Here is a 16426-nt window from a genome sequence, read left to right on the forward strand (position 1 = left end):
AAGCCCAGTGCTGTGTTTTATTGTCTTACAAAGTAAAATATGAACCACCCCATAAGAAGTTAATGATTATCTTTTTGAATTAGTCTTTTCTACTGTAATAATCACAGAGAGTTGACTCGAGAAACTATAGTAATTTATGGGTCTCCATCATATTCTCCCCTTATTAGGAAAAAAAAATTGAAGTATTACTGTTGCTAAAGAAAAATAACGTATGTAGAGGAGCTCAAACAGTGTATTTATGAGATTATTCATCGTTATTGATTTTTTTTATATCGGTTAAGATAAAAGGCCCTCAGATCCAAATTTAATTCTGCGCTTTATGCAGTAACATTTCAGTATTTGATTAAGTAATGCTCTTGAGTGTAGCAGTAATTGGTATGAGCCTGGTGGAAAATTACTTCTAATAATTTACTGATGTGTGAATTACTGGTAACTGCTGCTACACACATTTCAGGGTGGACTGTGTCAGTTTGCATCATGTTTGCTGGTCAAAGGGAACTCTCAACGAAAGTAACTTGAATAACCAATATTCAGTTTTCTTAAACGTACATTTCCAAATTAATGTGCTTAATTGTGGTGGCGACAGTTCATTTTTTTAATTCACTTATGGATCATTCGCCGTGGTCTAGGGGTAGCGTCTCTGATTCGTAATCAAAACGTCTTCGGCCCCGGGTTCGATCCCCGCCACTGCCTAAATTTTCATAAATAATCACCGTTGGTGGCCGAAGACTTCCGGCATAAGAAGTCAGCCTCATTCTGCCAATGTCCTTGTCAAAGAGGGCGGAGGAGCGGATAGAGGTTCAGGGCACTCTCTTGTCCTAGGGGTGGGAAATTGCCCCTAAAGGCGGAAGAATCAGCAATGATCAACGACATGAGGATGCAGAAGGCAATGGAAACCACTGCATTAAAGACACGTAACGTGTATCCACGGGACATGTGGCCTGTAATTGAAGAAGTGTCATGATGATCTCTCCATTGGCAAAAGATTCCGGAATAGTCCCCCATTCGGATCTCCGGGAGGGGACTGCCAAGGATGAGGTTACCATGAGAAAAAGATTGAATAATCTACGAAAGGATAACGTTCTACGAGTCGGGGCGTGGAATATCAGAAGCTTGAACGTGGTAGGGAAACTAGAAAATCTGAAAAGGGAAATGCAAAGGCTCAATCTAGATATAGTAGGGGTCAGTGAAGTGGAAGGAAGACAAGGATTTCTGGTTAGATGAGCATCGGGTAATGTCAACAGCAGCAGAAAATGGTATAACAGGTGTAGGATTCGTTATGAATAGGAAGGTAGGGCAGAGGGTGTGTTACTGTGAACAGTTCAGTGACCGGGTTGTTCTAATCAGAATCGACAGCAGACCAACACCGACAACGATACTTCAGGTATACATGCCGACGTTGTAAGCTGAAGATGAACGGATAGAGAAAATGTATGAGGATATTGAAAGGGTAATGCAGTGTGTAAAGGGGGACGAAAATCTATTAGTCATGGGCGACTGGAGTGCAGTTGTAGGGGAAGGAGTAGAAGAAAAGGTTACAGGAGAATATGGGCTTGGGACTAGGAATGAAAGAGGAGAAAGACTAATTGAGTCCTGTAACAAGTTGCAGCTAGTAATAGCGAATACCCTGTTCAAGAATCACAAGAGGAGGAGGTATACTAGGAAAAGGCCGGGAGATATAGGAAGATTTCAATTAGATTACATCATGGTCAGACAGAGATTCCGAAATCAGATACTGGATTGTAAGGCGTACCCAGGAGCAGATATAGACTCAGATCACAATATAGTAGTGATGAAGAGTAGGCTGAAGTTCAAGACATTAGTCAGGAAGAATCAATACGCAAAGAAGTGGGATACGGAAGTACTAAGGAATAACGAGATACGTTTGAAGTTCTCTAACGATATAGATACAGCAATAAGGAATAGCGCAGTAGGCAGTACAGTTGAATAGGAATGGACATCTCTAGAAAGGGCCATCACAGAAGTTGGGAAGGAAAGCATAGGTACAAAGAAGGTAGCTGCGAAGAAACCATGGGTAACAGAAGAAATACTTCAGTTGATTGATGAAAGGAGGAAGTACAAACATGTTCCGGGAAAATCAGGAATACAGAAATACAAGTCGCTGAGGAATGAAATACACTCCTGGAAATTGAAATAAGAACACCGTGAATTCATTGTCCCAGGAAGGGGAAACTTTATTGACACATTCCTGGGGTCAGATACATCACATGATCACACTGACAGAACCACAGGCACATAGACACAGGCAACAGAGCATGCACAATGTCGGCACTAGTACAGTGTATATCCACCTTTCGCAGCAATGCAGGCTGCTGTTCTCCCATGGAGACTATCGTAGAGATGCTGGATGTAGTCCTGTGGAACGGCTTGCCATGCCATTTCCACCTGGCGCCTCAGTTGGGCCAGCGTTCGTGCTGGACGTGCAGACCGCGTGAGACGACGCTTCATCCAGTCCCAAACATGCTCAATGGGGGACAGATCCGGAGATCTTGCTGGCCAGGGTAGTTGACTTACACCTTCTAGAGCACGTTGGGTGGCACGGGATCCATGCGGATGTGCATTGTCCTGTTGGAACAGCAAGTTCCCTTGCCGGTCTAGGAATGGTAGAACGATGGGTTCGATGACGGTTTGGATGTACCGTGCACTATTCAGTGTCCCCTCGACGATCACCAGTGGTGTACGGCCAGTGTGGGAGATCGCTCCCCACACCATGATGCCGGGTGTTGGCCCTGTGTGCCTCGGTCGTATGCAGTCCTGATTGTGGCGCTCACCTGCACGGCGCCAAACACGCATACGACCATCATTGGCACCAAGGCAGAAGCGACTCTCATCGCTGAAGACGACACGTCTCCATTCGTCCATCCATTCACGCCTGTCGCGACACCACTGGAGGCGGGCTGCACGATGTTGGGGCGTGAGCGGAAGACGACCTAACGGTGTGCGGGACCGTAGCCCAGCTTCATGGAGACGGTTGCGAATGGTCCTCGCCGATACCCCAGGAGCAACAGTGTCCCTAATTTGCTGGGAAGTGGCGGTGCGGTCCCCTACGGCACTGCGTAGGATCCTACGGTCTTGGCGTGCATGCGTGCGTCGCTGCGGTCCGGTCCCAGGTCGACGGGCACGTGCACCTTCCGCCGACCACTGGCGACAACATCGATGTACTGTGGAGACCTCACGCCCCACGTGTTGAGCAACTCGGCGGTACGTCCACCCGGCCTCCCGCATGCCCACTATACGCCCTCGCTCAAAGTCCGTCAACTGCACATACGGTTCACGTCCACGCTGTCGCGGCATGCTACCAGTGTTAAAGACTGCGATGGAGCTCCGTATGCCACGGCAAACTGTCTGACACTGACGGCGGCGGTGCACAAATGCTGCGCAGCTAGCGCCATTCGACGGCCAACACCGCGGTTCCTGGTGTGTCCGCTGTGCCGTGCGTGTGATCATTGCTTGTACAGCCCTCTCGCAGTGTCCGGAGCAAGTATGGTGGGTCTGACACACCGGTGTCAATGTGTTCTTTTTTCCATTTCCAGGAGTGTAAATAGGAAGTGCAGGGAAGCTAAGACGAAATGGCTGCAGGAAAAATGTGAAGACATCGAAAAAGATATGATTGTCGGAAGGACAGACTCAGCATACAGGAAAGTCAAAACAACCTTTGGTGACATTAAAAGCAATGGTGGTAACATTAAGAGTGCAACGGGAATTCCACTGTTAAATGCAGAGGAGAGAGCAGATAGGTGGGAAGAATACATTGAAAGCCTCTATGAGGGTGAAGATTTGTCTGATATGATAGAAGAAGAAACAGGAGTCGATTTAGAAGAGATAGGGGATTCAGTATTAGAATCGGAATTTAAAAGAGCTTTGGAGGACTTACGGTCAAATAAGGCAGAAGGGATAGATAACATTCCATCAGAATTTCTAATATCGTTGGGGGAAGTGGCAACAAAACGACTATTCACGTTGGTGTGTAGAATATATGAGTCTGGTGATATACCATCTGACTTTCGGAAAAGCATGATCCACACAATTCCGAAGACGGCAAGAGCTGACAAGTGCGAGAATTATCGCACAATCAGCTTAACAGCTCATGCATCGTAGCTGCTTACAAGAATAATGTACAGAAGAATGGAAAAGGAAATTGAGAATGTGATAGGTGACGATCAGTTTGGCTTTAGGAAAAGTAAAGGGACGAGAGAGGCAATTCTGACGTTACGGCTAGTTGTGGAAGCAAGGCTAAAGAAAAATCAAGGCACTTTCATAGGATTTGTCGAACTGGAAAAAGCGTTCGACAATATAAAATGGTGCAAGCCGTCCGAGATTCTGAAAAAAGTAGGGGTAAGCTATAGGGAGAAACGGGTCATATACAATATGTACAACAATCAAGAGGGAATAATAAGAGTGGACGATCAAGAACGAAGTGCTCGTATTAAGAAGGGTGTAAGACAAGGCTGTAGCCTTTCGCCACTACTCTTCAATCTGAACATCGAGGAAGCAATGATGGAAATAAAAGAAAGGTTTATGAGTGGAATTAAAATACAAGGTGAAAGGATATCAATGATACGATTCGCTGATGACATTGCTATCCTGAGTGAAAGTGAAGAACAATTAAATGATCTGCTGAACGGAATGAGCAGTCTAATGAGTACACAGTATGGTTTGAGAGTAAACCGGAGAAAGACGAAGGTAATGAGAAGTAGTAGAAATGAGAACAGCGAGAAACTTAACATCAGGATTGATGGTCACGAAGTCAATGAAGTTAAGGAATTCTGCTACCTAGGCAGTAAAATAACCAATGACGGACGGAGCAAGGAGGACATCAAAAGCAGACTCGCTATGGCAAAAAAGGCATTTCTGGCCAAGAGAAGTCTACTAATATCAAATACCGGCCTTAATTTGAGGAAGACATTTCTGAGGATGTACGTCTGGAGTACAGCATTGTATGGTAGTGAAACATGGACTGTGGGAAAACCGGAACAGAAGAGAATCGAAGCATTTGAGATGCGGTGCTATAGACGAATGTTGAAAATTAGGTGGACTGATAAGGTAAGGAATGAGGAGGTTCTACGCAGAATCGGAGAGGAAAGGAATATGTGGAAAACACTGATAAGGAGAAGGGACAGGATGATAGGACATCTGCTAAGACATGAGGGAATGACTTCCATGGTACTAGAAGGAGCTATAGAGGGCTAAAACTCTAGAGGAAGACAGAGATTGGAATACGTCAAGCAAATAATTGAGGACGTAGGTTGCAAGTGCTACTCCGAGATGAAGAGGTTAGCACAGGAAAGGAATTCGTGGCGGGTAGCATCAAACCAGTCAGTAGAGTGATGAAAAAAAAAAAAAAAAAAAAGATTTTATCACTTCCATTAACTCCCAAGGTCCGTTTGGTTTTTTTTTCCTGTTAACTTCATCAGATTCAAAGTTAAAGTCCAATACCGTTGTCCATTAGACACACGCGCGGTCAATCTTAAAAATCCTCCCAGAGAGTAGCATTAGCTTGTTTCACGGCAAGTTTGTGTCATAAGCTGGACTTTACTGTCTCTTATACTACCACAGAACTAAAAAAGAAGTCCAAGCCATTAGGTTTAACGTTATAGGTGAGAAGATTTACGATCTTAAAATATTTTTGTTCGTATGTTAGTTATGGATTATGAATAAACCACTTACCCGAAATGTAGCGGAAAAATTCTTAGAATGTGTTAACAGAACTTACCGATTCAGACAGAACAAGAATACTGGTAGTTGGGTTACAAGAAAATGTGAAACGTATAGGAATTGACAAACACTGTCAGACTAAATAACTGTGAGCAACAAACCAAAAGGGACCCTGACGGTTAAATGAAAATACGAGAATCGTCACGAGAAGACAGGTTACATAATATGGAAAATCAATTAGGAGAACAAGAAGGAGATAAAGAAGGGAACGAAAACGTGCAACACGAAATCAAACGGAGACTGAAACAAATATTTTATATTATTACATTTAAGTTCACTTCTAACATAGTTCCACTAATTTTGAACACATAATTTACTGTTTTATTCACTATTAGCTGCAAAATACACGCCGAAAAGCTGTTATAGCTGGTTGTCATCATTTAACCCACCGTGATCACATTAAGTATTCTACTGGTTGTTGTGAAACAGATTTAATATATGCCATATTGTACGATTATTTTGAGTATCAACTAGTATGATAGTTGTGGACGAAAGATCTAAAAAGAGTCTTCCAAATTTAAAGCAACACCTCACTTCCTTCACTGCCTCGTACGTTTGCTACTGTTTCCTCTTGAGTAGCACACAACACGTCTTTTTATGACTTCTTTTCTCATTTAGGGGTATATCTATCAGGAAATGGGCCAAATCTTTTGCTTGAAGTTTCATAGGGGAGGTACTCCCTAATGGTCGCCCGCAAAGACAGTACTCAAGTAGCCGCGCACTCCCTAGCAGCTGCTGTGCCTCGTTGATTCTGTCGTCGGTGTTGCATGTGTCCGTCTTTCCACTAATCTTTTTCTCCATACCAAGGGGCTTGAAAATTCAGATATGAAGAACATAAAATATATATTTCTATACCCCCTGACTGTGCGTCGCAGCCGGCCAGAGTGGCCGAGCGGTTCTAGGCGCTACAGTCTGGAACCACGCGACCGCTACGGTCGCAGGTTCGAATCCTGCCTTAGGCATGAGTGTGTCTGATGTCCTTAAGTTAGTTAGGTTTAAGTAGTTCTAAGTTCAAGCGGACTGATGACCTCAGAAATTAAGTCCCTTAGTGCTCAGAGCTATTTTTTTTCTTTTTTTTTTTTTTTGTGCGTCGCATGAAAGGAAAGAGAGGTGTCATCTGCTCTTGAAGGTCTGCGTTACCAATCTACTTTTTCACTTTGTTTACTAAGGTCAGCTACCACGTGAAGCACATGGCTTGAGCTACGTTCTAGAATATATACAAGAGCCGATTATCGGATACGAAGTGAATTCCATGCATTCATACAGGGAAACGCGTATTTGCGAGCTGAGCTCGTCATACGTTTTAAATGCCACAGAAACTCTACGCGACCACAACTTGCTCTTTGATGTGATTAGGTTAACTCATCTACACACATAATAAATTAAATGTTGAGTTCATGTTGTGCAGTATGACAGTCGATTTCTCGTCATTATGTTTCAGCAAAATTGCATTGCTAGACGCTCTGCTCATGAGTGTGCAATCCGGAAAGGAGATGCTCGAAACTGACAGATATTAGTCACAGTGAGTTTTGTAATTTTCTCGTGATCAAACACTAGTATGCATAGGAGACTTGGTTAGAACATATAAAGTCTGATTCACTGACTTCTGTTTCGATTTTTTCAAGAATGTGGCTCTCAGCGCTTTTGAATTCTACTGTCACCAAACATTTCTTGCTGCTTGACTTACCGGCGACAACATTTCATTTCATCAATACAATAATTATAACTGCAATGCCGAGAAAAATGGTAATCAACAGCGCTCTTAATCCAGGTTACTATTCAGAAAAACATACAAAATGACACAACATAACCAACGGTATGGATGACTGGATGACGTAATTTTTCATAAAATAGTCAGAAATTTTTTCACTGTCTCTTTGCACACGAACCACAGACATTAAAGCTATTCATCCACGGCGAGCTATAAGGGACTCAAGTGTTTCCACTACCGAACGTGTTTCACTAGCTACATTCCAACGCCCCTTAACTACTAAAGCGTTTCGTTTCTCGTTCACTGAAAAAACTCAGTACAGGAAGTCTGACAGCTGAATTGTTGTTGTTGTTGTGGTCTTCGGTCCTGAGACTGGTTTGATGCAGCACTCCATGCTGATCTATCCTGTGCAAGCTCCATCTCCCAGTACCTACTGCAACCTACATCCTTCTGAATCTGCTTAGTGTATTCATCTCTTGGTCTCCCTCTACTATTTTTACCCTTCATGTTGCCCTCCAATGCTAAATTTGTGATCCCTTGATGCATCAGGACATGTCCTACCAACCGATCCCTTCTTCTAGTGAAGTTGTGCTACAAACTTCTCTTCTCCCCAAACCTATTCAATACCTCCTCATTAGTTACGTGATCTACCCACCTAATCTTCAACATTCTTCTGTAGCACCACATTTCAAAAGCTTCTATTGTCTTCTTGTCCAAACTATTTATTGTCCATGTTTCACTTCCATACATGGCTACACTCCATACAAATACTTTCAGAAACGACTTCCTGACACTTAAATCTATACTCGATGTTAAGAAATTTCTCTTCTTCTGAAACGCTTTCCTTGCCATTGCCAGTCTACATTTTATATCCTCTCTACTTCGACCATCATCAGTTATTTTGCTCCCCAAATAGCAAAACTCCTTTACTACTTTAAGTGTCTCATTTCCTAATCTAATTCCTTCAGCATCACTCGATTTAATTCGACTACATTCCATTATCCTTGTTTTGCTTTTGTTGATGTTCATCTTGTATCCTCCTTTCAAGACACTGTCCATTCCGTTCAACTGCTCTTCCAAGTCCTTTGCTGTCTCTGACAGAATTACAATGTCATCGGCGAACCTCAAAGTTTTTATTTCTTCTCCATGGATTTTAATACCTACTCCAAATTTTTCTTTTGTTTCCTTTACTGCTTGCTCAATATACAGATTGAATAACATCGGGGAGAGGCTACAACCCTGTCTCACTCCCTTCCCAACCACTGCTTCCCTTTCATGCCCCTCGACTCTTATAACTGCCATCTGGTTTCTGTACAAATTGTAAATAGCCTTTCGCTCCCTGCATTTTACCCCAGCCACCTTTAGAATTTGAAAGAGAGTATTCCAGTCAACATTGTCAAAAGTTTTCTCTAAGTCTACTAATGCTAGAAACGTAGGTTTGCCTTCCCTTAATCTTTCTTCTAAGATAAGTCGTAAGGTCAGTATTGCCTCACGTGTTCCAACATTTCTACGGAATCCAAACTGATCTTCACCGAGGTCGGCTTCTACCAGTTTTTCCATTCGTCTGTAAATAATTCGTGTTAGGATTTTGCAGCTGTGACTTATTAAACTGGTAGTTCGGTAATTTTCACATCTGCCAACACCTGCTTTCTTTGGGATTGGAATTATTATATTCTTCTTGAAGTCTGAGGGTATTTCGCCTGTCTCATACATCTTGCTCACCAGATGGTAAAGTTTTGTCAGGACTGGCTCTCCCAAGGCAGTCAGTAGTTCTAATGGAATGTTGTCTACTCCCGGGGCCTTATTTCGACTCAGGTCTTCCAGTGCTGTGTCAAACTCTTCACGTAGTATCGTATCTCCCATTTCATCTTCATCTACATCCTCTTCCATTTCCATAATATTGTCCTCATGTACATCGCCCTTGTATAAACGCTCTATATACTCCTTCGACCTTTCTGCTTTCCCCTCTTTGCTTAGAACTGGGTTTCCATCTGAGCTCTTGATATTCATACAGGTGGCTCTCTTTTCTCCAAAGGTCTCTTTAATTTTCCTGTAGGCTGTATCTATCTTACCCCTAGTGAGATAAGCCTCCACATCCTTACATTTGTCCTCTAGCCATGCCTGCTTAGCCATTTTGCACTTCCTGTCGATCTCATTTCTGAGACGTTTGTATTCCTTTTTGCCTGCTTCATTTACTGCATTTTTATATTTTCTCCTTTCATCAATTAAATTCAATATTTCTTCTGTTACCCAAGGATTTCTACTAGCCCTCGTCTTTTTACCTACTTGATCCTCTGCTGCCTTCACTACTTCATCCCTCAGAGCTACCCATTCATCTTCTACTGTATTTCTTTCCCCCATTCCTGTCAATTGTTCCCTTATGCTCTCCGTGAAACTCTGTACAACCTCTGGTTTAGTCAGTTTATCCAGGTCCCATCTCCTTAAATTCCCAACTTTTTGCAGTTTCTTCAGTTTTAATCTACAGTTAATAACCAATAGATTGTGTTCAGGGTCCACATCTGCCCCTGTAAATGTCCTACAATTTAAAACCTGGTTCCTAAATCTCTGTCTTACCATTATATAATCTATCTGATACCCTTTAGTATATCCCGGATTCTTCCATGTATACAACCTTCTTTTATGATTCTTGAACCAAGTGTGATTACGTTATGCTCTGTGCAAAATTCTAACAGACGGCTTCCTCTTTCATTTCTTAGCCCCAATCCACATTCACCTACTATGTTTCCTTCTCTCCCTTTTCCTACTGTCGAATTCCAGTCACCTATGACTATTAAATTTTCGTCTCCCTTCACTACCTGAATAATTTCTTTTATCTCATCATACATTTCTTCAATTTCTTCGTCATCTGCAGAGCTAGTTGGCATATAAACTTGTACTACTGTAGTAGGCATGGGCTTCGTGTCTATATTGGCCACTATAGTACGTTCACTATGCTGTTTGTAGCTGAATTAGCGCCTTATATTTATGAAACACCCTATCAGATTTAAACTGTGCGAAGGACCGGGACTCGAAACTGGGACCTTTGCCATTCAAGGAAAACTGCTCTACCGACAGAACTATGTAAGCATGACTCGGCACCCTGCCTCACATCTTCAATTCTGCCAGTGGCTTCTCTCCTACCTTCCAAACTTAACCGAAGTTCTCCTGCGTACCTTGCAGGATTCCCGGAAGAAAAGACATTGTGGACAAATGTATCAGGCACAGCCTAGGGGACTTCTCTTACAATTTTCACTGTGTCGCAGGAGATGCGCTGATTTGAAACACCACACTGTGTACCGACCTGGGACTCAATCGTTTACCAGGTTCGAGTCGTGGTACGGCACTCAGTTTAATTTTCAAGGAAGCTTGAAGGCAATGCTCACTTTGCTGCGGAGTGTAAATTCATTCTGTTCTACTTCGGACTGTATGTTATCAAAAGTTGCCCGTAACTCATAAATTACCCAAGCAGCAAATATTTGCCCAGTCAAACCCTTGCAGCTGCGATCTTAAGAAGTATGTAAGTGGAATATGTACGTTATTACTCAGAAATTCACTGTTTAGCACAAATCAGAGACGCGTTATATTGTTGTTTGTCCCAAAAATTCTTGTTTCACTTGTAAGTGGAACGCGTAGAGACAGACAGTTTGTGTTGGGACGTAAGTTCCTCTACCTGTCTTATCTTATTCTTACTGTCATTCCGCGGGATGTACAATGGAAGTAGTTACTTTGGTCAACAATCTGCTTACAGTATTGCTTCTGTAAACCTCGCCAGCATCCTGCAATGTAAAGAACATCATAACACAGTTTTCTCCCAGCGACTCTAAACGAAAATAGCTCAGCATGTCGATCTGATACTAAGTTGAGCGCTTACAGATACAGCAGCACCTTTCTAAACTCATTCTCCTCCAAGTTTAATCTCAGCTGTTGAGGATACAAGTGATGGAGAGGTATGCGAAAAAATGTTCAAATGTGTGTGAAATCTTATGGGACTTAACGGCTAAGGTCACCAGTCCCTAAGTTTACACACTACTTAACCTAAATTATCCTAAGGACAAACACACACACACACCCATGCCCGAGGGTGGACTCGAACCTCCGCCGGGACCAGCCGCACAGTCCATGACTGCAGTGCCTTAGAGAGGTATGCGAGAATAGGTCACAACATCATTGAGTACCTCTCTTAACACCTGAACAACGCCTTTCCGGCAGCGCCCCCGTAAAATCTCAAACTTTTATTCACAGAACATAGAACGGTGCAATACACATATCATCATACGAAACTTTTATATTATCTAACATACATATTTTTGCAATTTAAAATCTTCACTTTTTTGCAAGTGTACATATTGGAAATAATCTTTATATATTGTGTAAAAGTACGTTATTGTTGTATTGGTAGAACTTCTAAAAATTCACATCACTGGTTTAGAAACATTATACAGAGACGGACAAAAAAATTGCAGAACCGAGTATGAGTTGTGCGACATAAACGAAAGTTGGCCGGCGTGTTTCTACATCTGAAAAATGATGTCTGTTCAGATTTTACACCAGTCGAATAATAGTGGCGCTAGTAGCGCCACTAAGACGATGCAAATCCGGTTTGCTTTATATACACGCTGTAACGGTCGTGGGAACTACTTACCTTTGAGACTGGACATGGTGAAGTTCAGAATATCGTCAAGGCGACAAAGATTCCATTATCAACACCTCACTGATTGTGAAAGGGGTCGTGTAATAGGTCTACGAGAAGCTGGATATTCCTTCTGCGATATTTCAGAAAGACTTGGCAGGAATGTAGCCACAGAAGATGACTGCTGGCATTGTTGGTCATAGTAATGTAAGCTCTCAAGAAGAACGGAGTCCGGACGACCAAGTCGCACTGCTGAGAGGGAAAGCAATTGTGTTCTGTGTATGGCTATGGCGCATCGTGCAGCATCTGCAGCAGGAGTTTGAGCGGCAGTTGACACCACAGTGACGCAACGAACTGTCACAAATCGATTACTTCAAGGACAGCTCCGAGCCAGACTCCCTCTAGAGGGCATTCCACTGACCTCAAAAAGCCTCCATTAGTGACTTCAGTGGCTTGAAGCGAGAGCTCAGTGGAGGGCAGGGTGGAGATCTGTTGTGTTTTCTGATGAGAGCTGGTTCTGCCTTGGTGCCAATGATGACCGTGTGTTGGTTAGAAGGAGACCAGTTGGGTGCCTGCAAACAATCCATCTGCGTACTAGACACTCTGGACCTACACCTGCAGTCACAGTCTGAAGTGCGCTTTCGTATGACAGCAGGAGTTCTCTCGTGGTTATCCCACGCACCCTGAAAGCAAATTATACGTCAGCCTAGTGATTCGACTTGTTGTCCTGCAATTCATGAACAACATTCCAGGAGGTGCTTTCCAACATAATAATGCTCGCCCAAGTACAGCTGTTGTAACCCAAAATTTCCTACACAATGTCGAAATGTTGCCTTGGCCTGCTCGATCAGCATATCTGTCTCTATTCGAGCCCTTTTGGGAGACATCGGACGACAACTGGAGCGTCATGTCAAGCAGCATTAAGCGTCCCTGTATTGGCCGACCCGGTGCAACAGACATAAAATTCCATCGCACAAAATGACTTCCGGCACCTGTACAACACAATTCATGCACGTTTGTGTACTTGTATTCAACATTCTGGCTGTTACACCGGTTTTTAATGTACCAGCGTTTCACATTTGCAATGGCTTACCTTGTGCTTACATTAACCTGTAATCTTGCTGAGTTAATTACTTAAATATGTTACCTAGACGAACGTATTCCAGAAAATCATGCCATGTGTGGTCACAAGACGTGCACAAATTTAACGAATGGGTTAGTATCTACCATTACGGGATTCTGTGTTACTGCACGGACCTGTGTGTTATTGCAGCGGAGACTCATTAACAAAATTGCCGAAACATACAGTGTGCACAGTCCTGGTGCCGATGGCACCTAGATTTTGACGACGAGCCCCATAATAATTTCCGCATAATGTTCACTGCAGACATTTTAACTTGTGGAAAGGCATATCCTGGGCTGTAATTAGAAAGTAGTAGTAACAATTTATTTTTGGATGCACTGTTGCATACCGACCTTGTCTCCGCCCTACGTCGTTAGTATCCGTACTACGGTTCTTAACTTCTTCTTTAATGAACGACTGGAGTCCATTGGTTTCTCAGTTCAATGGCAAAATACGAAGGAACAAAAAAATCTTGTCAGATTTATCATATATGGCTGCGGTAGACTTGTGATTCCACCATCAGAAGATTACGTAACTATTAGGGTGTTTGAGAGAGAAAAGAACGGGAAGCTGTAAAATGAAAGTGGCTGATGCGATCATAGAGCTATTGTCTATGGAAGAATGTATAGTCTCTGTAAGAATGGTGAGGCCCCAAGCTCACCACCAGAGGGACATGATCACACAACCACGTGACGATAGAGCGACCACGAGTCTGCGACGACCATCCACTGCACTCAGAACCATTGAAAACATAGAAATGGAAGCTTCAAAAGAAGAGTAAACCGCTGTAGCACGTTGTCTTAGAGCAGAAAGAGTGTGCTGATCGGAAATTCATTGAAGAATGGCACAAGTGTGCGGAGAGCGCTGTGTGTCCGTTGGAATGCTGAAGCTCAATCCAACATCTGAGTTAATGGCTGCCACCGTATCTCGCCAGTCTTGAATAATGAAGGCATCCATCTGCTGGGCAGTGTTATCGGTAATGTGGTGTGGCTTTTCGGATCCATGAATCGCTTGTGCCACGCCTTGACGTTTCCTTTGGACATGCAGTGCACTTCGTATACTTACGCCATTCTTTTATAAATTTCCGTTCCCTGCACCCCTTCCACTGTAATGAAACGCACTACTCTCCTTTTTTGTTCTTAGAAGTGTATTTCTCTATTTTCAGCAAGACTGGCGTGAGTGCTGTGGAATGGACGGTCGACGCTCTGAGTCACATGGGCGTGCGCCCACGTCACTCCATCGGCGAGTCTGGAGCTTCAGCGCTCGTATAGGGCGCCTCTCCTGCTGTCCCCGGCTCATTTCTTTTCGAATGATTCTAATACATTACTTCTAGAACAAACAGAAATGACAATTTAAAAACAGGCAGTGATTGATTTAAAGCTTGATACCGACAGTTAAAATTCAAATTAATTTCGATTCACTTAGTTTACTAGTGCCCGATTGTGACTTCGATCAGTGGTATACAATTTATTTAAAATTATGGTTCTTTAGAATGTATGTATTCAGAAAATTAATTTTTAGTTTCTTGACCTGGAAGGCAAGCGAAAGTAAGAATGTAAATAAAAGTTTCTGTGAACCAACGCTTATTTGCAATGTCGTCTTAGAGATTCCGCTACTTTTATCACCCATTATTCACTGGTTTCTTAATATTACTTTATAATGGCTCTAAATATCTTCAGAGCTACAATAAACGATTTTAAGTCATAACCTAAACTGCACCGACGCTTGTCCGAGAATTATCTTTACTTTTCTTTTAGAATGACTAATTAATAAGTTTATTAATTTAGCTCGATTATGGAACAGGAGACCGTATGATTTGCTATTTGACTGGTTTCTCGTTGGTTCATCTAACTCCAATAAGTTGTAGAACGCTTTTCCATAAGATCAAATTTTATACTTCGGAAACAACCCATTCAGTCCACGCTTATACGTTTCTTAGCGTTAGCTTGTCCGAGTGGATGTGTTACACGTCCCCCCCCCCCCCCCATAGAAGGTATTTGAATTAGTCCTCCCACTCTATAAGCCTTCCTTACTTTATGCCATAATGTTCAAACAGTGCTTTACTCATATCTGTCGGATTTTCCCTTTTAAGCATAGTCATTATACTAAAAGCAACACTAAATCACGTAAATATTTTATTTATGACGTTCTAAATTTCTCTACACCTACTCATTACGAAACTTTCCTTTACGCAACTGCTTCGTCAGCAAACTGTCAATTATCATTAATATTAGTATCGTAAGAATACCTGTGCTACAGTCCGCCGCTTTTTGTTTTCATTTAGGGACTTCTTTGTCCACCACAAATTATTACCATTTTACGTAATAATTTCCTGAAAGGAACAAGTTGGAAATTCATTGGACTCTTAAATGGAGAATAAAAAGCAGTCAATAAACGTTCATTCAATTTAATATAAGCCTTCCTTTGCCTCTGCCTCATACGCTCGCCCCTTGGTTTTTTACGATGCATTGTTCAAAGCGGGGTTACGGCTGAACAAGGATTTGTTCAGTTTGGTCAAGCGCGAGAATTAATCACCCTCCATGATGTGTTGTAGGTCCCAAAAGGTGCTGACGAACCTACATTTGAATGATAGTCTTTCAGTACCTGCTGGCACGCTTAAAAGCTAGATCTTCCTGCTTACGTCAGTCATGCTGTCAGCAGCCGATCAGTCTGCACCGCCTGGTTGATTGTCTGAAAGACCTTTTGTGTACTTGCACGATATTTTGTCCAGTTCCTCCTTCTATTTTTCGATTTTGTAGATGATTTTTGTTCCTTATTGTAGTAATAGATTGTGGAGCTATTAGCTACGTGGATGTGGTATCAACAGAAGTGATGTACTTGACGAGGCGTAATGAAAGTAAATAAAATGTATACGTTATTCTGGACCCTTGAATTGCTTTAAATTTGGTTGACTTTTTGACCTCTACCACTCAGAACTGTTTAGTATTCGTGAAAATTTTCTTAAGTTGGAGACAGTATGTTAATTACTATTGGTGTAAATTTGACAATCCAGTGGTCCATTCTTCAAGTCTTTTGAGTGTGGATACATTGCTGTTGGGCTCATACTATAGGTGTTGGAGTATTGACTGTTTCAACCCCGTCTCACGGGTCTTAGGGAAACTTGTGACCGTTATACAAGGGAACCAGTGCTAACAATTTATGAGCGTCCGACGATAAAACTTTGCTTGCTTGTCAGTGGTGCAACACGTCGCGTAATTTATAGTAG

Source organism: Schistocerca serialis, chromosome 3, assembly GCF_023864345.2.
Source record: "Schistocerca serialis cubense isolate TAMUIC-IGC-003099 chromosome 3, iqSchSeri2.2, whole genome shotgun sequence".
Classification (NCBI taxonomy): Eukaryota; Metazoa; Arthropoda; class Insecta; order Orthoptera; family Acrididae; genus Schistocerca; species Schistocerca serialis.